The sequence below is a fragment of the Oncorhynchus nerka genome, unplaced genomic scaffold (assembly GCF_034236695.1).
Source record: "Oncorhynchus nerka isolate Pitt River unplaced genomic scaffold, Oner_Uvic_2.0 unplaced_scaffold_1312, whole genome shotgun sequence".
NCBI lineage: Eukaryota > Metazoa > Chordata > Actinopteri > Salmoniformes > Salmonidae > Oncorhynchus > Oncorhynchus nerka.
Genome location: NW_027040030.1, coordinates 66,235 through 93,018, shown reverse-complemented (window position 1 = coordinate 93,018; position 26,784 = coordinate 66,235). Strand labels below are relative to the sequence as shown.

Sequence of the window (26,784 nt, the reverse complement as noted above, 5' to 3'; positions counted from 1 at the left end):
TAGTTATATAGGATGGTGTGTATAGACAGTAGTTATATAGGATGGTGTGTATAGACAGTATAGACAGTAGTTATATAGGATGGTGTGTATAGACAGTATAGACAGTAGTTATATAGGATGGTGTGTATAGACAGTATAGACAGAAGTTATATAGGATGGTGTGTATAGACAGTAGTTATAATAGGATGGTGTGTATAGACAGTAGTTATATAGGATGGTGTGTATAGACAGTATAGACAGTAGTTATATAGGATGGTGTGTATAGACAGTAGTTATATAGGATGGTGTGTTTAGACAGTAGTTATATAGGATGGTGTGTATAGACAGTATAGACAGTAGTTATATAGGATGGTGTGTATAGACAGTAGTTATATAGGATGGTGTGTATAGACAGTAGTTATATAGGATGGTGTGTATAGACAGTAGTTATATGGGATGGTGTGTATAGACAGTAGTTATATAGGATGGTGTGTATAGACAGTATAGACAGTAGTTATATAGGATGGTGTGTATAGACAGTAGTTATATAGGATGGTGTGTATAGACAGTAGTTATATAGGATGGTGTGTATAGACAGTAGTTATGTAGGATGGTGTGTGTATAGACAGTAGTTATGTAGGATGGTGTGTGTATAGACAGTAGTTATATAGGATGGTGTCTATATACAGTAGTTATATAGGATGGTGTGTATTGACAGTAGTTATACAGGATGGTGTGTATAGACAGTATAGACAGTAGTTATATAGGATGGTGTGTATAGACAGTAGTTATACAGGATGGTGTGTATAGACAGTAGTTATATAGGATGGTGTCTATAGACAGTAGTTATAATAGGATGGTGTGTATAGACAGTAGTTATATAGGATGGTGTGTATAGACAGTAGTTATATAGGATGGTGTGTATAGACAGTAGTTATATAGGATGGTGTGTATAGACAGTAGTTATATAGGATGGTGTGTATAGACAGTAGTTATAATAGGATGGTGTGTATAGACAGTATTTAAACAGGATGGTGTGTATAGACAGTAGTTATATAGGATGGTGTGTATAGACAGTGTCGTGTCTTTGGCAATGCCGGATTATGTGATATGACACGCTATTCTATACAATTATTTCCCTGTAATATTTCCAGATCACGCTACTCAGGTGAATGTAATTAACTAGAAAGTCGGGGCACCACGAAATAATGTTTATAGAGCTGTTATCTTCCAAATAAACTCTTAAAGACCTCGTAAACTTTTACATCAATAGCAGTCAATATTTAATCGTCACCTTATTCAGTCTCATCTGAAAGTTGTAAATTCTTGGTCTTCACGAACCCTGTCTAACAAGTTGAATCAGCAATACAAAATTTGGTTTAAATATTTATTTACTAAATACCTAAATAATCGCACAGAATTACATAAACACCGAATAGATCATACATTGATTACAAATTATGTCATAAAGGAAAATGTCCCTAGTGGACGGAACAGATATGGCAGCTGGTTACACAAAGAAAAGGTTTTGAGTGAAAGAGCGGGAAGACTGAGGAACAAAGAGAGGAGCCATGCTATCGTAAATACAGTATCTTATGCATTCTAAATAACCGCCCATTTGGAAAAGGAAAATGCAAGAAATATTTACTCTGAGCTGCGCTTCAATAGGTTGGTGGTAGATGGAAGGCTGGTTTGCCCAGCAGGGATTTCTTGTCCTCTGAAGAATGTCTCTGGTGGTAAACTGGATACGTTGTAGTATCGTTGTGTGTTAGACTCAATACATCGTCCGTCCTTTCCTAGCCCATGTTTACAGCTGCTGTTGCTAACTCAACGGCTAGGAGGTATCACTTCTGGAGTGAATAAGAGTTCAAAGTTCATACCAAGTTGCCATACTTTTAAGCTTGTGCTATATTCTGGCTGGTATAGTCGCAATTCATCCTTTCGGCGTGTCGATCGTCACCTTCACATTGAACACAATGCTAATTTCGTTAGGTTATTATCTGAGCCCTTTTAGTGTAGGACCGTCGTCCTCACGTCCTTGGAACAGGAAGTTGAATTTTCGTCAACGGGTTTATATAGTGGTGAAAGATGGGCGTGTTTCATAGTTTACAACCAAAGTCTTTTCACTTGGGCGGGGCCTCTGAGTGAGCAGAGTTTCTCCATGACAAACCGTTCTCTCATTTAAGAAGCTAAAATTACATTTAATCTTTTCACAAATAGTTTCATATTTAAACATTTAAATTGCACAATAATTCCATGTGAATCTGATAACTAGAATGTGTAGACTTTCCAAGATACAGTTGATGTCCTATCATCCGTAATGTGTCAGGCACCAACTGATCTGACATCATATTCATTAAGTACCAACGCATATTTTCAACTGGTTGGATTACCGAAATAGGTTTGATGTCACCAGACTCTCTATGTTAACAAAATGATTTTCAATAGTCACATTGGTAGAGTAGAGAGAGGAAAATGGAGAAAGGTATTTATGGGGGTCATAAACCTCCCCCAACAGGCCAACGTCATGACAACTGTATAGACAGTAGTTATATAGGATGGTGTGTATAGACAGTAGTTATATAGGATGATGTGTATTGACAGTATAGACAGTAGTTATATAGGATGGTGTGTATTGACAGTATAGACAGTAGTTATATAGGATGGTGTGTATTGACAGTATAGACAGTAGTTATATAGGATGGTGTGTATAGACAGTAGTTATATAGGATGGTGTGTGTATAGACAGTAGTTATATAGGATGGTGTGTGTATAGACAGTAGTTATATAGGATGGTGTGTGTATAGACAGTAGTTATATAGGATGGTGTGTATAGACAGTATAGACAGTAGTTATAGAGGATGGTGTGTGTATAGATAGTAGTTATATAGGATGGTAGTTATATAGGATGGTGTGTGTTTAGACAGTAGTTATATAGGATGGTGTGTGTATAGATAGTAGTTATATAGGATGGTAGTTATATAGGATGGTGTGTGTAGACGGTAGACTATAAACCATCCTCGGCTTCAGAGTATATTACTCACTAACGTCCAGTCCCTGGCCAATAAAGCAGATCTCAGGACGAGAATCTCCTTCCAGAGCAACATCAGGGACTGTAACATACTATGTTTTAAGGAATCATGGCCCTCTCGGGATATATTCTCCCCATCCATTCAGCCAGCGGGGTTCAGTGTGCAGACAGGAAGAAAGAATTCTCCGGGGGGAAAAAGGTGGAGGGGTATGTCTCATGATTAACTGGTGACGGTGTGATTAACGTACAGGAACTCAAGTCCTTTTGTTCTCCCAATCTGGATTACCTCACCATCAAATGCCGACTTCATTACCCTCCAATATCATTTTCTTTGGTGATTGTAAAAACTGCAACTGCATATCCTGAGGCTGCATTTATTTATTCTGTGGAGTTAACCATGATTTATTCTGTGGAGTTAACCATTATTTATTCTGTGGAGTTAACCATTATTTATTCTGTGGAGTTAACCATTATTTATTCTGTAGAGTTAACCATTATTTATTCTGTGGAGTTAACCATTATTTATTCTGTGGAGTTAACCATTATTTATTCTGTAGAGTTAACCATCCATTATTTATTCTGTAGAGTTAACCATCCATTATTTATTCTGTAGAGTTAACCATTATTTATTCTGTGGAGTTAACCATTATTTATTCTGTAGAGTTAACCATTATTTATTCTGTAGAGTTAACCATTATTTATTCTGTAGAGTTAACCATTCTTCAGGGTGTGTTTAGAGAGAAACCGTCACATCTCTTTAAAAATCTACTCTCAGCACTATATATATTCCTCTTAACTATCCCTTTCCATGGATCTCTCCCCTCAGTGGATCTCCTCTCAGCAGTGGATCTCTCCCCTCAGTGGATCTCCTCTCAGCAGTGGATCTCTCCCCTCAGTGGATCTCCTCTCAGCAGTGGATCTCCTCTCAGCAGTGGATCTCTCCCCTCAGTGGATCTCCTCTCAGCAGTGGATCTCTCCCCTCAGTGGATCTCTCCCCTCAGTGGATCTCCTCTCAGCAGTGGATCTCTCCCCTCAGTGGATCTCCTCTCAGCAGTGGATCTCCTCTCAGCAGTGGATCTCGTAGGCCATCTGTATGTGGTAGAGTAAACGGTGGGTCTCTAGTCCCTTTAAAAATAATCATGAACAAATTGTGAATAAATTGTGAATAATGATGAGTGAGAAAGTTACATAGGGGGAACTACGTACTTTCTTTCAAATTTATTCCCCAGCGCAACAAAACAGTCACGCCAACACACAGGGCGTATATAAGTTGCCAGTCCAAACATCAGGACAAAATAGTCCGGAGAATAAATACAGGAATAACTCACACCATCAAACACAGAGTAACAAAAACAAGCCCGCACAAATACCCAGCGGGCCTAGTGCCCTTAAATACCCTACAAACAAACCCTAATACAAAACAGGTGTACCCAATTTCTGTAACGGCTCTCTTCTATCTCCTCCTCTGACCAAGAGGTAGAACAAGGATCGGACCAAAATGCAGCGTGATGATGATTCATGATATGTTTTAATAAAGAAAAAACTTTACAAGCAGAAACTACAAAAGTAATGAAATGAAATAATGAAAACCGAAACAGCCCTATCTGGTGCAAACACAAAGACAGGAACAATCACCCACGAAACACTCACAGAATATGGCTGCCTAAATATGGTTCCCAATCAGAGACAACGATACACACCTGACTCTGATTGAGAACCGCCTCAGGCAGCCATAGACTACGTAGACACCCCACAAAACCCCTAAGACAAAAACACACCACAATAACCCATGTCACACCCTGGCCTGACCAAATAAAGAAAGAAAACACAAAATACTAAGACCAAGGCGTGACAACTACCCAAAACAAACGGAAAGGGAATCGATGGCAGCTAATAGCCCGGCGACGACGACCGCCGAGCGCCGCCCGAACAGGAAGAGGCACCATCTTCGGCGAGGTTCGTGACACTGAGCCTACATTGTTACCATGACATTCAAACCCAAAAGGTGGACAGTGTTTCTCTGTCACGGGTGAACAATCTTTTAAACAATAGGAAAATAGCTTCTAAAAGCAGTTGTTACAACAACAGGAAAATAGCTTCTAAAAGCAGTTGTTACAACAACAGGAAAATAGCTTCCAGAATTTAATACTGGTGGACTCAACTAATTAGAGAACAGACGATCGGACCAGAGAGGTCCAGGACCTGAAGAACAGTTTGCAGTTCTCCCAGGGAGAGGTGGATGTCCTCAAAGACACACCCCACCAGGGCACGTGCTCAGCCCCTCCTGTACTCCCTGTTCACCCATGACTACGTGGCCATTCACGCCTCCAACTCAATCATCAAGTTTGCAGACAACACAACAGTAGTGGGTAGCTTGATTAGCAACAATGATGAGACAGCCTAAAGGGAGGAGGTGAGGGCCCTGGCAGAGTGGTGCCAGGAAAATAGCCTTTCCCTCAACGTCAACAAATCGAAGGAGCTGATCGTGGACTTCAGGAAAAGAAGAGAAAGTACACCACTATCCACATCGACAGAACCGCAGCGGAGGTGAACAGCTTCAAGTTCCTCGGTGTACACATCACCGACGATCTGAAATGGCCCACCCAACGCAGAGAACGTGGTGAAGAAGGCACAACAGCGCCTCGTCAACCTCAGGAAGCTGAAGAAATTCTGCTTGGCTCCCTAAGACCCTCACAAACTTTTACAGATGCAAAATTGAGAGCGTCCTGTTGGGCTGTATCACCGCCTGGTACAGCAACTGCACTGCCCACAACAGCAGGGCTCTCCAGAGGGTGGTGAGGTCTGCACAACGCATCACCGTGGGCAAACTACCTGCCCTCCAGGACACCTACAGCACCCGATGTCACAGGAAGGCCATAAAGATCATCAAGGACAACAACCACCCGAGCCACTGCCTGTTCACCCCGCTATCATCCAGAAGGCGAGGTCAGTACAGGTGCATCAAAGCTGGGACCGAGAGACTGAAAAACAGCTTCTATCTCAAGGCCATCAGACTGTTAAACAGCCATCACTAGCAGGCTACTCAACCCTGCACCTTAGATGCTGCTGCCCTGTATACATAGACATGGAATCACTGGTCACTTTAATCATGTTTACATACTGCTTTACTCATCTCATATGTATATACTGTATTCTATTCTACTGTATTTTAGTCTATGCTTTACTCATCTCATATGTACATACTGTATTCTATTCTACTGTATTTTAGTCTATGCTTTACTCATCTCATATGTACATACTGTATTCTATTCTACTGTATTTTAGTCTATGCTTTACTCATCTCATATGTACATACTGTATTCTATTCTACTGTATTTTAGTCAATGCTTTACTCATCTCATATGTATATCCTGTATTCTATTCTACTGTATTTTAGTCAATGCTTTACTCATCTCATATGTATATCCTGTATTCTATTCTACTGTATTTTAGTCAATGCTTTACTCATCTCATATGTATATCCTGTATTCTATTCTACTGTATTTTAGTCAATGCCACTCCAACATTGCTCATCCTAATATTTATATATAAACTCAATAATTTTACTTTAGATTCTTTTGTATAGTTGTGAATTGTTAGATATTACTGTTACTTTTGTTATCATGTTTTGTATGTTTTGTGGACCCCAGGAAGAGTAGCTAATGGGGTTCCATATTAATACACATGCTAACCTCCCCTGTTATTGGTAATGGTGAGAGGTTATCATGTTTTGGAGGCGTGGTCTTTCTGCGTCTAACTTTCTCACTCATCATTATTCGTGATTCATTCATGATTACCTGTAATCATGGGAACGACAACATTCATGTAGAAGTGTTCAGAAACATTATATTCTTATTTACAACAAGATGTACTCTAAAATGACACAATACATTGTTTACCATTAATTTCTATTGGAAACAAACTTAATCCACAACACAAACAAACAAACTGGAAATGCATCCAAGTTTGTAGAGTCAGAAAGTTGATGCAATCATTGCATTCTAGGAATATAGGACCAAATACTAAACTTTTGACTAAATGTAAAACACTATAAATACATTTTTTAAACATTTATGACACCTTCAAATGGAGGGACTAGACACATAAAGTACATTCTTCTCTAAACGGTAAAACAGTTTTGTATGAACATTTCCACTTATAAAAGGTGACATTCTGTACTGTCGCCTCATATAAAACATTTGCTCTTAAATCAAAAATGTTGGAATATAAAGCCAAAATTAAAGTTTTAGCTCCACTGTGTTTAACAATCCTATTTAGAGTATTTTATAGGATTTTTTTGTCGCATAATGTAAAAGGTTCATTACCTTCCTAACCTGGGCATGAATAACTTCCTGTAGTACCAGCACCCCCTGCTGATTGGCTAGGAGCCCTGCATGTGTTGGCAGGGCGGAGCCGGGGCGGGAGCAGTTGAGGATGTACCTCTCGTGTCCAGCGTCGTCACGGTACTCTTCCAGCTGAGAGAAGGTGGTGGGGCAGTCTGAGTAGTTATTAACGTACAGGATCCTCTCTTCCTTACTGCTGCTTCTACTACTGCTGCAGAATGGCTGGTAATACACACATTAATACATTAACACATTAACACATTAACACATTAACACAACACACATTAACACATTAACACATTAACACATTAACACATTAACACATTAACACATTAACATTAACACATTAACACAACACACATTAACACATTAACACAACACAACACACATTAATACATCAACACATTAACACATTAACACATTAACACATTAACACATTAACACATTAACACATTAACACAACACACATTAACACATTAACACATTAACACATTAATACATCAACACAACACACATTAATACATTAACACATTAACACAACACACATTAATACATCAACACATTAACACATTAACACATTAACACATTAACACATTAACACATCAACACAACACACATTAACACATTAACACATCAACACAACACACATTAACACATTAACACATTAACACATCAACACAACACACATTAACACATCAACACAACACACATTAACACATTAACACAACACATTAATACATCACAACACACATTAACACATCAACACAACACACATTAACACATCAACACAACACACATTAACACATTAACACAACACACATTAATACATCAACACAACACACATTAACACATCAACACAACACACATTAATACATCAACACAACACACATTAATACATCAACACAACACACATTAACACATCAACACAACACACATTAATACATCAACACAACACACATTAATACATTAACACATCAACACACATTAACACATTAACACAACACATTAATACATTAACACATTAACACAACAACACATTAATTAACACATCAACACATTAACACATTAACACATCAACACAACACACATTAACACATTAACACATTAACACATTAACACATTAACACAACACACATTAACACATTAACACAACACACATTAACACATTAACACATTAACACATTAACACAACACACATTAACACATTAACACATTAACACATTAACACATTAACACAACACACATTAACACATTAACACATTAACACATTAACACAACACACATTAACACATTAACACATTAACACATTAACACATCAACACACATTAACACATCAACACACATTAACACATCAACACACATTAACACATCAACACACATTAACACATTAACATCATCAACACACATTAACACATTAACACAACAACACATTAACACATCAACAACACACATTAATACATCAACACAACACACATTAATACATCAACACAACACACATTAACACATCAACACACATTAACACATTAACACATTAACACAACACACATTAACACATCAACACACATTAACACATCAACACAACACACATTAACACATTAACACATTAACACATTAACACATTAACACATTAACACAACACACATTAACACATCAACACAACACACATTAATACATCAACACAACACACATTAACACATCAACACAACACACATTAACACATTAACACAACACACATTAACACATCAACACAACACACATTAACACATTAACACATTAACACATCAACACAACACACATTAACACATTAACACATTAACACATTAACACATTAACACAACACACATTAACACATTAACACATTAACACATTAACACAACACACATTAACACATTAACACATTAACACATTAACACATCAACACACATTAACACATCAACACACATTAACACATCAACACACATTAACACATCAACACACATTAACACATTAACACATCAACACACATTAACACATTAACACATCAACACACATTAACACATCAACACACATTAATACATCAACACAACACACATTAATACATCAACACAACACACATTAACACATCAACACACATTAACACATTAACACATTAACACAACACACATTAACACATCAACACACATTAACACATCAACACAACACACATTAATACATCAACACACATTAACACATCAACTGACAACACACATTAACACATTAACTACATACAAGGGTGTATTAACACATCAACACAACACACATTAACACATCAAGGGTGTACAACACACATTAACACATTAACACAACACACATTAAGTACATTAACACAACTGAAGGGTGTACATTAACTACATTAACACAAGTACTACATACTGAAGGGTTAACATGCATTAACACAACACACATCAACTACATACTGATTAACACATTAACTACATACTGAAGGGTGTATTGTGTAGTATGCATTAACTACATTAAGGGTGTATTGTGTAGTATGCAACACATACTGAAGGGTTAACACATTAACACAACACACATTAACACATTAACACTACATACACATTAACACATACTAACACAACACACATCAACTGAAGGGTGTATTGTGTTATGCACATACAACACAACTACATTAAGGGTGTATTGTGTAGTACATTAACACAACACACATTAACACATCAACACAACACACATTAACACATTAACACATCAACACAACACACATTAACTACATTAACACATTAACACATTAATACATTAACACATCAACACAACACACATTAACACATCAACACAAACATGCATTAACACTGAAGGGTCAACACAACTACACTGAAGGGTTAATGCACATCAACTGACAACACACATTAACACATTAACTACAACTGAAGGGTGTATTGTGTAGTATGCAGTTAACACATCAACACAACACACATTAACACATTAACACATACTGAAGGGTGTACACAGTATGCATTAATACATCAACACAACACACTGATTAACACATCAACTACATTAATACATTAACTACATACTGAAGGGTGTATTGTCAACACAACACACTGAGTAGTATGCAGTTAACTACATACTGAACACAGTTAGTACTACATACTGATTAGTAGTTATTAACTACATACTGAAGGGTGTACATATTGTAAGTATGATCCTACACATACTGAAGGGTGTATTGTGTAGTATGCAGTTAGTACTACATACTGAAGGGTGTATTGTGTAGTATGCAGTTAGTACTACATACTGAAGGGTGTATTGTGTAGTATGCAGTTAGTACTACATACTGAAGGGTGTATTGTGTAGTATGCAGTTAGTACTACATACTGAAGGGTGTACTGAGTAGTATGCAGTTAGTACTACATACTGAAGGGTGTACTGAGTAGTATGCAGTTAGTACTACATACTGAAGGGTGTATTGTGTAGTATGCAGTTAGTACTACATACTGAAGGGTGTATTGTGTAGTATGCAGTTAGTACTACATACTGAAGGGTGTACTGAGTAGTATGCAGTTAGTACTACATACTGAAGGGTGTATTGTGTAGTATGCAGTTAGTACTACATACTGAAGGGTGTATTGTGTAGTATGCAGTTAGTACTACATACTGAAGGGTGTATTGTGTAGTATGCAGTTAGTACTACATACTGAAGGGTGTATTGTGTAGTATGCAGTTAGTACTACATACTGAAGGGTGTACTGAGTAGTATGCAGTTAGTACTACATACTGAAGGGTGTACTGAGTAGTATGCAGTTAGTACTACATACTGAAGGGTGTACTGAGTAGTATGCAGTTAGTACTACATACTGAAGGGTGTACTGAGTAGTATGCAGTTAGTACTACATACTGAAGGGTGTACTGAGTAGTATGCAGTTAGTACTACATACTGAAGGGTGTACTGAGTAGTATGCAGTTAGTACTACATACTGAAGGGTGTACTGAGTAGTAAGACATGTCCAGACCTGTTTGTGTTGCTGCTGGCGACTGTAGATCATAAGGTAAAAGCAGAACAATACTAGAACCAGCAGAGAGATGCTCACTGCGATGACTGTCTGAGTGGCCGGGCCCAGAGCTGAAGAGAAGTCCATACTATGCCCAGTACTACATACTGGGGTGTATCTGTGGTATGCAGTGACCCATACTGACCACCTCCCCCAGGTAGAGGTTGACTACATACTGAGGCGGAGTGCAGCCGAGGCCAGACTGCAGTTAGTACTGATGTAGTCATGTTGATGAAGCGTGTAGTGAAATGCAGGTCATACTGGGCCACGCCCTGAGGGTGTTCAAGGCCTCGTACACACGTAGTGCCCGGTGAGCCACCGTCACGGGTGCTTAGGTACAGCATTACTACTTCCTGTGTCTGGGTATGCAGTTAGCTCTCATACTGAAGGGTCTCCCCCTCCATGCAGTTAGTACTACATACTGAAGGGTCGCCACGCCAACTGGCCTACATACTGACATCCCTTTGCTATGCAGTTAGTACTCCTACTGAAGGGTTACTGTCTCCCTCATGTCCCCTCTGAAGGGTCCCTGCTCCTGTCTCCTCATGTCCCCCTCTCCTCCCAGCTCCTGTCTCCCTCTTTACCTACCTCTCCTCCCAGCTCCTGTCTCCTCTTCACCCCCTCTCCTCCCAGCTCCTGCAGCAGTCCTCTGGGTTAGTATAGCAGTGCCCTACCCATTGAGATCTTTTTTCCAGGTGACCAGGGGTACTACATACTGAAGGGTGTATTGAGGCCTGACAGGCCACTACTGAAGGGTGTACTGACTCTCTCCCAGTACATACTGCACGGTGAGATGGCTGGGCTCCAGGTGTAACTACATACTGGAGGGATTACACACCTGTAGGATCAAGATCACCATGGATGACATGTGGAGTTAGAACGAAGGGTGTACAAGTAGTATGCAGTTAGTACTATACTGGGATGTGTGTAGTATGCAGTTATGGGATGTACTGTGTAGTTATTAGATACATACTGAAGGGTGTGTAGTATGCAGTTAGTACAGAAGTGTGTGTGTACGTGTCTGTGTGTGTGTATGCAGTTAGTACAGATGTGTATATGTTAGTACTACATACTGAAGGGTGTATTGCGTGTATGCAGTACTACATACTGTGCGTGTATGCAGTTAGTACTACATACTGAAGGGTTTGTGTGTAGTATGCAGTTAGTACTACATACTGAACTCTATCAGAGAAGAAGTTAGTACTACATAGGTGAGGCAGTATGCAGTTGAGAAACCAAAGGCTGTATGAGTATGCTGTTAGTACTACATACTGAAGAATGTGTGTAGTATGCAGTTAGTACTACATACTGAAAGGTGTATTATGTAGTATGCAGTTAGTACTACATACTGAAAGGTGTACTGAGTAGTATGCAGTTAGTACTACATACTGAAGGCTGCACAGCAATGTCTTAGTACTACATACTGAAGGGTGTGGCGGTTATGATTAGTTTTTGTATTGTGTAGTACCAGTTGAAAGGGGTGTGAGAGTATGCAGTGAACCTCCTGGTTTTGTATATGAAGTACTACATTGACAATGTAGCCAGAGGAGGATGGAAGCTGCAGTTGTCTACTCAAGGGTGTACCTGAGTGCTATGCCTACTACATAGAAGGTGCTGTTGATGGCTACATGTAGAACAGGTTGTGTCATCACAAAACAGAGTGTTTTAATATGCAGTTAGTACTACATACTGAAGGGTGTATTGTGTGTGAATATACCCTGTATGTAGTACCAGTTACAGTGTATGGTTTTATACATACTGAAAAATTATTAGTTAGTACTTACTGAAAAAGTATGCAGTTCCTACATACTGAAGGGTGTTTGTTATGCAGTTAGTACTGAAATGTGTGTATGTTAGTACACATACTGAAGGGTGTATTGTGTAGTATGCAGTTAGTACTACATACTGAAGGGTGTATTGTGTAGTATGCAGTTAGTACTACATACTGAAGGTGTATTGTTGTGTGTGTGTGCAGTTAGTACTACATACTGAAGGGTGTATGTGTGTAGTATGCAGTTAGTACTACATACTGAAGGGTGTGTGTGTGCAGTTAGTACTACATACAGGTGTGTGTGTATGCAGTTAGTACAGAAGTGTGTGTGTAGTATGCAGTTAGTACTACATACTGAAGTGTGTGTAGTATGCAGTTAGTACTACATACTGAAGGGTGTGTGTAGTATACAGTTGTACTACATACTGAAGGGTGTATGTGTAGTATGCAGTTAGTACTACATACTGAAGGGTGTACTGAGTAGTATGCAGTTAGTACTACATACTGAAGGGTGTATTGTAGTATGCAGTTAGTACTACATACTGAAGTGTGTGTGTAGTATGCAGTTAGTACTACATACTGAAGGGTGTATTGTGTAGTATGCAGTTAGTGAAGGGTGTATTGTGTGTATGCAGTTAGTACACATACTGAAGGGTGTGTGTGTAGTATGTTAGTACTACATACTGAAGGGTGTACTGAGTAGTATGCAGTTAGTACTACATACTGAAGGGTGTATTGTGTAGTATGCAGTTAGTACTACATACTGAAGGTGTGTGTAGTATGCAGTTAGTACTACATACTGAAGTGTGTATTGTGTAGTATGCAGTTAGTACTACATACTGAAGGGTGTATTGTGTAGTATGCAGTTAGTACTACATACTGAAGGGTGTGTATTGTGTAGTATGCAGTTAGTACTACATACTGAAGTTGTGTGTGTAGTATGCAGTTAGTACAGGTGTACTGAAGGGTGTGTTGTACATAGGTGTAGTGTATGCAGTTAGTACTACATACTGAAGGGTGTAGTAGTATGCAGAGTAGTGTGCAGTTAGTACTACATACTGAAGGGTGTATTGTGTAGTATGCAGTTAGTACTACATACTGAAGGGTGTACTGAGTAGTATGCAGTTAGTACTACATACTGAAGGGTGTACTGGGTAGTATGCAGTTAGTACTACATACTGAAGGGTGTATTGTGTATGCAGTTAGTACTACATACTGAAGGGTGTATGAGTAGTATGCAGTTAGTACTACTGTTTGTGTTGTGCTGCTGTATTGCAGTAAAAGTGAACAGTTAGTGTGTGTGTTGTACAGTTGTGTGTGTACAGGTGTGTGCAGTAGGTAGTGTGGGAGTAGTGATGATGTCAGTTGTACTACATATGGGTGTGTGTGTAGTGAGCAGGTGTAGTGTGTAGGTACACAGCTTCCAGTGTGTCTGGTGTGTGTTCTCCCTCCCCCTCCACTTCTGTACTACATACTGAAGGGTCCCTTGCTAGTCCTCCTCAGTTCCTGTCTCCTCATCCTGAAGGGTCTATTGTGTGTCTCCTCTTCATGTCCCCCTCTCCTCCCAGCAGTTAGTACTACATCTTCACCCCCTCTCCTCCCAGCTCCTGTCTGTGTGTGTGTCTCCTCTTCAGCAGTGCCCTCTGTGTGTTGTCATGTGTTCATCCCCCAACAGGTGTGTGGCTGTGTCCTCCCAGCTCCTGCAGTAACAGGTGTGTGTGTCTTTGTACAGTTGATGTGTGTGAAAGGTGTGTGGGTACAGGGTGTGGTGTGTTACAGGTGTGTGTGTGACTGTTGATACAGGTGTGTGTGTACAGTGTCTGTACTGGTGTGTGTGTACAGGTGTGCTACTGTGTCCCCTCTCCTCCCAGCTATGCAGTTAGTCCTACATACAGGTGTTTGTGTATCAAGATCACCATACATGGTGTGGTGTACAGGTGTGTGTGTGTTATGCCTGGAGACTGTGTGTTGTGAGGTGTAACACATACTGGGGATACACACCTGTGTGTGTGTGTACAGGTGTGTGTGTGTGTGTGTGTGTCTGTGTGTGTGTGTGTACAGGTGTATGTGTCTACAGGTGTATGCAGTATGAGTGTGTACGTGTGTGTGTACAGGTTTTGTGTGTACATTTGTTGTAACTCTATCAGAGTGAAGTTGTGAACCAGTACAGTCATTTGAGAAACCAAGTGTGTGTGTGTGACAGGTGTTGGCGAGGTGTGTGTGTGAAGGGTACAGGTGTGTGTGTGTTTTTAGGACCTGTGTGTGTGTAGGTTTTGTATTGGTGTGTGTGCCATTGTAACCTACAGAGTGTGTTGTACTGTAGAACGTCATGTGTTTTAATCAGTTATTTGGGTGTGTGTATTTAGTATGGTTTATCTAAAAATGTGTTTGTGTTCCACAATTTTTATTTGTATGAAATGTGTGTGTTGTACAGGTGTGTGTGTAGTACAGGTGTGTGTGTGTTGTACAGGTGTGTGTGTTGTACAGGTGTGTGTGTGTTGTACAGGTGTGTGTGTTGTACAGGTGTGTGTGTGTTGTACAGGTGTGTGTGTTGTACAGGTGTGTGTGTTGTACAGGTGTGTGTGTGTTGTACAGGTGTGTGTGTGTACAGTTTGTACAGGTGTGTGTGTGTTGTACAGGTGTGTGTGTTGTACAGGTGTGTGTGTGTGTGTGTGTGTGTGTGTGTTACAGGTGTGTGTTGTACAGGTGTGTGTTGTACAGGTGTGTGTGTTGTACAGGTGTGTGTTGTACAGGTGTGTGTGTGTACAGGTGTGTGTTGTACAGGTGTGTGTGTTGTACAGGTGTGTGTGTGTTGTACAGGTGTGTGTGTGTACAGGTGTGTGTGTGTAGTTGCCGGGCCCACAGGTGTGTGTGTGTTGTACAGGTGTGTGTGTGTGTGTGTGTTGTACAGGTGTGTGTGTGTTGTACAGGTGTGTGTGTTGTACAGGTGTGTGTGTGTTGTACAGGTGTGTGTGGTGTGTGTGTGTTGTACAGGTGTGTGTGTGTGTGTGTGTTGTACAGGTGTGTGTGTGTTGTACAGGTGTGTGTGTGTGTACAGGTGTGTGTGTGTTGTACAGGTGTGTGTGTACAGGTGTGTGTGTGTTGTACAGGTGTGTGTGTTGTACAGGTGTGTGTGTACAGGTGTGTGTGTACAGGTGTGTGTGTGTTGTACAGGTGTGTGTGTTGTACAGGTGTGTGTGTACAGGTGTGTGTGTACAGGTGTGTGTGTGTGTTGTACAGGTGTGTGTGTGTGTGTGTGTGTGTGTGTGTGTGTGTGTGTGTGTGTGTGTGTGTGTGTGTGTGTGTGTGTGTGTGTGTACAGGTGTGTGTGTGTGTACAGGTGTGTGTGTGTGTGTGTAGTACAGGTGTGTGTGTGTGTGTGTGTGTGTGTGTGTTGTACAGGTGTGTGTGTTGTACAGGTGTGTGTGTGTGTGTGTGTGTAGTACAGGTGTGTGTGTGTGTGTGTGTGTGTGTGTGTGTGTGTGTGTGTGTGTGTGTGTGTGTGTGTGTGTGTGTGTGTGTGTGTGTGTGTGTGTGTGTGTGTGTGTGTGTGTGTGTGTGTGTGTGTGTGTGTGTGGTGTGTGTGTGTGTGTGTGGTGTGTGTGTGTGTGTGTGTGTGTGTGTTTACAGGTGTGTGTGTGTGTGTGTACAGGTGTGTGTGTGTGTGTGTACAGGTGTGTGTGTGTGTGTGTGTGTGTGTGTGGTGTGTGTGTGTGTGTGTGTGTGTGTGTGTGTGTGTGTGTGTGTGTGTGTGTGTGTGTGTGTGTGTGTGTGTAGTACAGGTGTGTGTGTGTGTAGTACAGGTGTGTGTGTGTGTGTGTAGTACAGGTGTGTGTGTGTGTGTGTGTGTAGTACAGGTGTGTGGTGTGTGTAGTACAGGTGTGTGGTGTGTGTAGTACAGGTGTGTGTGTGTGTAGTACAGGTGTGTGTGTGTGTGTGTGTGTAGTACAGGTGTGTGGTGTGTGTAGTACAGGTGTGTGGTGTGTGTAGTACAGACCAGGCTGTTAGCTGCCACCTCCAGCAGACTGAGGTAGGCCAGGCGGGGGGGTTCGGCACACAGCAGACGACGCTCTGACCAGCTCAGAAACCTCTGACCCTCAGCATCAATCCACGACCTCAGCCACTGGAGCGCACAGTCACACCGCCACGGGTTCTCTGTAGAGGAGGGTTCATTTATGTAATTCTGTCTCCGGTCCCAGTCAGTTGTGTTTATAAATTATGTTCCTGCTTTCTCTTCCTTCACTGTCCCCTTACTGGGATTGAACCAGTGGTCCTCTGATCACAAACACACCTGGCGACCCGCCGGGACTAGTTGTGCTATATCACCACTGGCAACATTTTACAAGCTAACTACGGAGAGAGTTTAGGACGTGCCCTTCCCTGTACCTGTGACTCTGAGGACCTGCAGGCTGACGAGGGGCTGTAGGGAGGCTGGTCCGAGGGTGTGGAGCTGGTTCCTGCTGAGGTCCAGGAGAGCCAGGGAGGAGAGTCCAGCCAGAGCTTGGTCACCCAGCACCTCTATACTGTTCTCCTGGAGGTGTAGCTCCTGTAGACTCTGTGGGGGGTAGAGGTTAGGGGTCAGGTGTAGACTGTGGGGGTTAGAGGTTAGGGGTCAGGTGTAGACTGTGGGGGGTTAGAGGTTAGGGGTCAGGTGTAGACTGTTCTGTAGGGTTAACCTCTACAGTCTAATCCCTGTCTAAACCGTTGGAGGGGTGGGGGGTTCTGTAGGGTTAACTCTGTCTAATCCCTGTCTAAACCGTTGGAGGGGGACTGTTCTGTAGGGTTAACCCTCTACAGTCTAATCCTTGTCTAAACCGTTGGAGGGAGGGGGGTCTGTAGGGTTAACCCTCTACAGTCTAATCCCTGTCTAAACCGTTGGAGGGAGGGGGTTCTGTAGGGTTAACCCTCTACAGTCTAATCCCTGTCTAAACCGTTGGAGGGGGTTCTGTAGGGTTAACCTCTACAGTCTAATCCCTGTCTAAACCGTTGGAGGGGGGTTCTGTAGGGTTAACCCTCTACAGTCTAATCCCTGTCTAAACCGTTGGAGGGGGGGGGGGGGGTTCTGTAGGGTTAACTCTCTACAGTCTAATCCCTGTCTAAACCGTTGGAGGGGGTTCTGTAGGGTTAACCCTCTACAGTCTAATCCTTGTCTAAACCGTTGGAGGGAGGGGGTTCTGTAGGGTTAACCCTCTACAGTCTAATCCCTGTCTAAACCGTTGGAGGGAGGGGGGTTCTGTAGGGTTAACCCTCTACAGTCTAATCCCTGTCTAAACCGTTGGAGGGGGGGGTTCTGTAGGGTTAACCCTCTACAGTCTAATCCTTGTCTAAACCGTTGGAGGGGGGGGTCTGTAGGGTTAACCCTCTACAGTCTAATCCCTGTCTAAACCGTTGGAGGGAGGGGGTTCTGTAGGGTTAACCCTCTACAGTCTAATCCCTGTCTAAACCGTTGGAGGGGGTTCTGTAGGGTTAACCCTCTACAGTCTAATCCCTGTCTAAACCGTTGGAGGGGGTTCTGTAGGGTTAACCTCTACAGTCTAATCCCTGTCTAAACCGTTGGAGGGGGTTCTGTAGGGTTAACCCTCTACAGTCTAATCCCTGTCTAAACCGTTGGGAGGGGGGTTCTGTAGGGTTAACCCTCTACAGTCTAATCCCTGTCTAAACCGTTGGAGGGGGGGGGTTCTGTAGGGTTAACCCTCTACAGTCTAATCCCTGTCTAAACCGTTGGAGGGGGGGTTCTGTAGGGTTAACCCTCTACAGTCTAATCCCTGTCTAAACCGTTGGAGGGGGGTTCTGTAGGGTTAACCCTCTACAGTCTAATCCCTGTCTAAACCGTTGGAGGGGGTTCTGTAGGGTTAACCCTCTACAGTCTAATCCCTGTCTAAACCGAGGGAGGGGGTTCTGTAGGGTTAACCCTCTAAACAGTCTAATCCCTGTCTAAACCGTTGGAGGGAGAGGGGTTCTGTAGGGTTAACCCTCTACAGTCTAATCCCTGTCTAAACCGTTGGAGGGAGGGGGTTCTGTAGGGTTAACCCTCTACAGTCTAATCCCTGTCTAAACCGTTGGAGGGGGGGGTTCTGTAGGGTTAACCCTCTACAGTCTAATCCCTGTCTAAACCGTTGGAGGGGGGGGTTCTGTAGGGTTAACCCTCTACAGTCTAATCCCTGTCTAAACCGTTGGAGGGGGTTCTGTAGGGTTAACCCTCTACAGTCTAATCCCTGTCTAAACCGTTGGAGGGGGGGGTTCTGTAGGGTTAACCCTCTACAGTCTAATCCCTGTCTAAACCGTTGGAGGGGGGGGTTCTGTAGGGTTAACCCTCTACAGTCTAATCCCTGTCTAAACCGTTGGAGGGGGGGTTCTGTAGGGTTAACCCTCTACAGTCTAATCCCTGTCTAAACCGTTGGAGGGGGTTCTGTAGGGTTAACCCTCTACAGTCTAATCCCTGTCTAAACCGTTGGAGGGGGGGGGTTCTGTAGGGTTAACCTCTACAGTCTAATCCCTGTCTAAACCGTTGGAGGGGGGTTCTGTAGGGTTAACCCTCTACAGTCTAATCCCTGTCTAAACCGTTGGAGGGGGTTCTGTAGGGTTAACCCTCTACAGTCTAATCCCTGTCTAAACCGTTGGAGGGGGGTTCTGTAGGGTTAACCCTCTACAGTCTAATCCCTGTCTAAACCGTTGGAGGGGGTTCTGTAGGGTTAACCCTCTACAGTCTAATCCCTGTCTAAACCGTTGGAGGGGGGGGGTCTGTAGGGTTAACCCTCTACAGTCTAATCCCTGTCTAAACCGTTGGAGGGGGGTTCTGTAGGGTTAACCCTCTACAGTCTAATCCCTGTCTAAACCGTTGGAGGGGGGGGGTTCTGTAGGGTTAACCCTCTACAGTCTAATCCCTGTCTAAACCGTTGAGGGAGGGGGTTCTGTAGGGTTAACCCTCTACAGTCTAATCCCTGTCTAAACCGTTGGAGGGGGTTCTGTAGGGTTAACCTCTACAGTCTAATCCCTGTCTAAACCGTTGGAGGGAGGGGGTTCTGTAGGGTTAACCCTCTACAGTCTAATCCCTGTCTAAACCGTTGGAGGGGGGGGTTCTGTAGGGTTAACCCTCTACAGTCTAATCCCTGTCTAAACCGTTGGAGGGAGGGGGTTCTGTAGGGTTAACCCTCTACAGTCTAATCCCTGTCTAAACCGTTGGAGGGGGGGGTTCTGTAGGGTTAACCCTCTACAGTCTAATCCCTGTCTAAACCGAGGAGGGGGTTCTGTAGGGTTAACCCTCTACAGTCTAATCCCTGTCTAAACCGTTGGAGGGGGGTTCTGTAGGGTTAACCCTCTAATCAGTCTAATCCCTGGGTTAACCCTAAACCCTGTCTGGAGGGGGGTTCTGTAGGGTTAACCCTCTACAGTCTAATCCCTGTCTAAACCGTTGGAGGGGAGGGGTTCTGTAGGGTTAACCCTCTACAGTCTAATCCCTGTCTAAACCGTTGGAGGGGGTTCTGTAGGGTTAACCCTCTACAGTCTAATCCCTGTCTAAACCGTTGGAGGGGGGGGTTCTGTAGGGTTAACCCTCTACAGTCTAATCCTGTCTAAACCGTTGGAGGGGGGGGGGTTCTGTAGGGTTAACCCTCTACAGTCTAATCCCTGTCTAAACCGTTGGAGGGGGGTTCTGTAGGGTTAACCCTCTACAGTCTAATCCCTGTCTAAACCGTTGGAGGGGGGTTCTGTAGGGTTAACCCTCTACAGTCTAATCCCTGTCTAAACCGAGGGAGGGGGGGGGGGTTCTGTAGGGTTAACCCTCTACAGTCTAATCCCTGTCTAAACCGTTGGAGGGAGGGGGGGTTCTGTAGGGTTAACCCTCTACAGTCTAATCCCTGTCTAAACTAACATATGGAAGTGTTTTAAGAAAGTCCCACCAAGGATCATTTAGCTGTTTGATATAAATATCTCTAGTTTAAACAGTCGGATTTGGATGACAACTTTTTTATTATTATTCATTAGATTTCCACAATGGGGCACGGACATTGTAGAACAAGGGTTAAGGGTTAAGGGTTAAGGGTTCAGGGCCAAGGGTTAAGGGTTAAGGGTTCAGGGCCAAGGGTTAAGGGTTAAGGGTTAAGGGTTAAGGGTTAAGGGTTAAGGGTTCAGGGCCAAGGGTTAAGGGTTAAGGGTTAAGGGTTAAGGGTTAAGGGCCAAGGGTTTAAGGGCCAAGGGTTAAGGGTTAAGGGTTCAGGGTTAAGGGTTAAGGGTTAAGGGCCAAGGGTTAAGGGCCAAGGGTTAAGGGTTAAGGGTTCAGGGTTAAGGGTTAAGGGTTAAGTGCCAAGGGTTAAGGGTTAAGGGTTAAGGGTTAAGGGTTAAGTGCCAAGGGTTAAGGGTTAAGTGCCAAGGGTAATGTTTCCTACTGATCTGCAGACCTTTAAATGTCATGTTTGTGTAGGGTTCAAGGGTTAGAGGTCAAGGGTCACGGTTTGAGACTGACCTGCAGCCCAGTAAAGGTGTGATCATGCAGCCGTGTGATCTGATTGGCCGCCAGGTAGAGGATGCGGAGGTGGACCAGGCCGGTGAAGGTGTCGGGGGTTAGCAGGTGGATGAGGTTCCCATTGAGGGCTAACTCTATCAGCGGGCCCTGAGCCAGGAAAGCCCCGGGCTCCAAGGCTGAGATGCTGTTGTTCTGCAGGTAGAGGTAGAGCAGCCGGTCCAGCCCTGACAGGTCCAAACGACGGATGTGGACGATAGCATTATCCTGCAGGAATACTGTCTGGGTGGACAAGAGGGACAGCCTGACATTAATACACACTCTGAGTCACATTACTACACTGAGGAGAACTTAGCTGCTATAGTCTACAAGTCATTACTACACTGAGGAGAATTTAGCTGCTATAGTCTACAAGTCATTACTACACTGAGGAGAATTTAGCTGCTATAGTCTACCAGTCTACAAGTCATTACTACACTGAGGAGAACTTAGCTGCTATAGTCTACAAGTCATTACTACACTGAGGAGAACTTAGCTGCTATAGTCTACAAGTCATTACTACACTAAGGAGAACATAGCTGCTGTAGTCTACAAGTCTACCAAGTCATTACTACACTGAGGAGAATTTAGCTGATATAGTCTGCCAGTCTACAAGTCATTACTATACTGAGGAGAACTTGGCTGTTATAGTCTACCAGTCTACCAGTCTACCATGTCATTACTACACTGAGGAGAACTTAGCTGCTATAGTCTACATGTCATTACTACACTGAGGAGAACTTAGCTGCTATAGTCTAAACGTCATTACTACACTGAGGAGAATTTAGCTGCTGTAGTCTACCATGTCATTACTACTCTGAGGAGAATTTAGCTGCTGTAGTCTACAAGTCATTACTACACTGAGGAGAATTTAGCTGATATAGTCTGCCAGTCTACAAGTCATTACTATACTGAGGAAAACTTGGCTGCTATAGTCTACCAGTCTACAAAGTCATTACTACACTGAGGAGAATTTAGCTGCTATAGTCTACAAGTCATTACTACACTGAGGAGAATTTAGCTGATATAGTCTGCCAGTCTACAAGTCATTACTATACTGAGGAGAACTTGGCTGTTATAGTCTACCAGTCTACCAGTCTACCATGTCATTACTACACTGAGGAGAACTTAGCTGCTATAGTCTACATGTCATTACTACACTGAGGAGAACTTAGCTGCTATAGTCTACATGTCATTACTACACTGAGGAGAATTTAGCTGCTGTAGTCTACCAGTCTACCATGTCATTACTACACTGAGGAGAATTCAGCTGCTATAGTCTACAAGTCATTACTACACTGAGGAGAATTTAGCTGCTATAGTCTACCAAGTCAATGAGGAAAACTTGGCTGCTATAGTCTACCAGTCTACAGTCATTACTACACTGAGGAAAACTTGGCTGCTATAGTCTACAAGTCTACCATGTCATTACTACACTGAGGAGAATTTAGCTGCTATAGTCTACAAGTCAATACTACAGTGAGGAGAATTCAGCTGCTATAGTCTACAAGTCATTACTACACTGAGGAGAATTTAGCTGATATAGTCTACAAGTCATTACTATACTGAGGAGAATTTAGCTGCTATAGTCTACAAGTCATTACTACACTGAGGAGAATTTAGCTGCTGTAGTCTACAAGTCATTACTACACTGAGGAGAATTTAGCTGCTATAGTCTACAAGTCATTGAGGATAATTCAGCTGCTATAGTCTACCAGTCTATCAAGTCACTACTACACTGAGGAGAATTTAGCTGCTGTAGTCTACCAGTCTATCAAGTCATTACTACACTGAGGAGAATTCAGCTGCAATAGTCTACAAGTCATTACTACACTGAGGAGAATTTAGCTGCTATAGTCTGCCAGTCTACCAAGTCAATACTACACTGAGGAGATCTTGGCTGCTATAGTCTACCAGTCTACAAAGTCATTTTAGGCGAAAATTGAATAAGGGGCGGATCCTTAAAACCTGTTTGGGATAGGGGGCAGCATTTTCACGTTCGGATGAAAAGCGTGCCCAGAGTAAACTGCCTGCTACTCAAGCCCAGATGCTAATATATGCATATTATTAGTAGTGTTGGATAGAAAACACTCTGAAGTTTCTAAAACTGTTTGAATGATGTCTGTGAATATAACAGAACTCATATGGCAGGTGAAAACCTGAGAAGAATTCAACCAGGAAGTGGGAAATCTGACGTTTGTAGTTTTACAACTCGTTGCCTATCAAATATACAGTGTCTATGGGGTCATATTGCACTTCCTAAGGCTTCCACTAGATGTCAAAAGTCTTTATAACCTTGTATGAGGCTTCTGCTGTGAAGGAGGGGCGAATGAGAACTGTTTGAGTAAGGGGTCTGCCAGAGTGGCATGAGCTGATCACGCGCGCTCACGTGAGAGGTAGCTGCGTTCCATTGCAATTCTAAAGACAGAGGAATTCTCCGGTTGGAACATTATTGAACATTTATGATAAAAACATCCTAAAGATTGATTCTATACTTCGTTTGACATGTTTCTACGAACTGTAATATAACTTTTTAAACTTTTCGTCTGAACTTTCGCCTGGACTTGCCCGCGCCTCGTGAGTTTGGATTTGTTTATTATTAAACGCGCTAACAAAAGGAGGTATTTGGACATAAATGATGGACTTTATCGAACAAAACAAACATTTATTGTGGAACTGGGATTCCTGGGAGTGCATTCTGATGAAGATCATCAAAGGTAAGTGAATATTTATAATGTAATTTCTGACTTTTACCGACTCCACAACATGGCGGGTATCTGCATGGCTTTTTTTTGTGTGTGAGCGCCGTACTCAGATTATTGCATGGTTTGCTTTTTCCGTAAAGCTTTTTTGAAATCTGACACAGTGGTTGCATTAAGGAGAGGTATATCATTAATTCTGTGCATAATACTTGTATCTTTTATCAAAGTTTATTATGAATACTTCTGTAAATTGATGTGGCTCTCTGAAAATTCACCGGTTGTTTTCGCGGCACAACAATACTGACCATAAAGTGGCAATGTAAATTGAGATTTTTGGATATAATTATTAACTTTATCAAACAAAACGTACATGTATTGTGTAACATGAAGTCCTATGAGTGTCATCTGATGAAGATCATCAAAGGTCAGTGATTACTTTTATCTCTATTTCTGCTTTTTGTGACTCCTCTCTTTGGCTGGAAAAATGGCTGTATGTTTTTTTGTGAGTAGGCTCTGACCTAACATAATCATATGGTGTGCTTTCGCTGTAAAGCCTTTTTGAAATCGGACACGATGGTTAGATTAACAATAATTTAAGCTTTAATTTTGTGTATTGCACTTGTGAATGTATGAAAGTTAAATATTTCTAAAACATACTTTTGAATTTCGCGCTCTGCCTTTTCAGCGGAAGTTGTCGAGAGGTTTCCAACAAGTTTTAAGAGGTTTTAAAAAGCAACCTCAGTGTTTATGGGTTAGTGTGAGTACAGACACAAACCTGTGTATTACAATATATTTACCTGTGTTGTGTCAGGAACTCTCTGTGGGATCTCTCTGAGTCCTACAGATCCACACTCTACAGTCAGGCTGTAGCAGTGACATCCTGATGGACAGGCATCACAGGACAGGGGGAGGAGGAGGGGGAGGAGGAGCAGGGGTAACCTGGGGAACTGAAGGAGAACCATCACACTGAGAGGAGAGGAGGAGGAGGAAGAGGAGAGGAGGAGGGGGAGGAGCAGGGGCAGCCTGGGGAACTGAAGGAGAACCATCACACTGAGAGGAGAGGATGAGCAGAGGAGAGGAGAGGAGAGTAAAGAATGGGAGATCAACATAAGCATAGAAAAAGCCCCCAGAGTGTTCCAAACCAACCTTGTTTCTAGTGATGCTCTACACAGTGATAGTTAACCTTGTTTTTAGTGATGCTCTACACAGTGATAGTTAACCTTGGTTCTAGTGATGCAGTATATAGGCTTCCGAGTGGCCCTGTGGTCTAAGGAACTGCATCTCAGTGCTAGAGGCGTCACTACAGACTCTGGTTCGATCCCGGGCTATATCACAACCGGCCGTGATCGGGAGTCCCATAGGGCGGTGCAGAATTGGCCCAGCGTCAGCCGGTTAGGGGAGGGTTTGGCCGGGGCAGGCTGTCGGGAAAGAGAGGGGAGAAGAGAAAAGGAGGAGAGAAGAGAAAGGGAGGAGAGAAGAGAAAGGGAGGAGAGAAGAGAAAGAGAGGAGAGTGAATGGTGATTGAGTTCTAGTAAAGTAGGGCCTGCTGCAACACATCATATAGTAAAGTAGGGCCTGCTGCAACACATCATATAGGCTTGTAGTAAAGTAGGGCCTGCTGCAACACATCATATAGGCTTGTAGTTAAGTAGGGCCTGCTGCAACACATCATATAGTAAAGTAGGGCCTGCTGCAACACATCATATAGGCCAGTAGGAAAGTAGGGCCTGCTGCAACACAATCATATAGGCCAGTAGGAAAGTAGGGCCTGCTGCAACACAATCATATAGTTAAGTAGGGCCTGCTGCAACACATCATATAGGCCAGTAGGAAAGTAGGGCCTGCTGCAACACAATCATATAGGCCAGTAGGAAAGTAGGGCCTGCTGCAACACAATCATATAGGCCAGTAGGAAAGTAGGGCCTGCTGCAACACATCATATAGGCCAGTAGGAAAGTAGGGCCTGCTGCAACACAATAAGTAAAGTAGGGCCTGCTGCAACATAATCAAAGTTAGGGCCTGCTGCAACACAATCATATAGGCCAGTAGGAAAGTAGGGCCTGCTGCAACACAATCATATAGTTAAGTAGGGCCTGCTGCAACACAATCATATAGGCCAGTAGTAAAGTAGGGCCTGCTGCAACACAATCATATAGGCTTGTAGTTAAGTAGGGCCTGCTGCAACACAATCATATAGGCCTGTAGTAAAGTAGGGCCTGCTGCAACACATCATATAGTAAAGTAGGGCCTGCTGCAACACAATCATATAGGCCTGTAGGAAAGTAGGGCCTGCTGCAACACAATCATATAGGCTTGTAGTTAAGTAGGGCCTGCTGCAACACAATCATATAGTAAAGTAGGGCCTGCTGCAACACAATCATATAGGCCAGTAGGAAAGTAGGGCCTGCTGCAACACAATCATATAGGCCT

The 26,784-nt window shown here is 42.6% G+C and overlaps 1 pseudogene; it reads right to left on the bottom strand.

Annotated features, from left to right (window-relative positions):
- Positions 1–1,352: 1,352 nt before the first annotated feature.
- Positions 1,353–25,770, bottom strand: LOC135568941 (leucine-rich repeat-containing protein 24-like; annotated as a pseudogene).
- Positions 25,771–26,784: the final 1,014 nt, after the last annotated feature.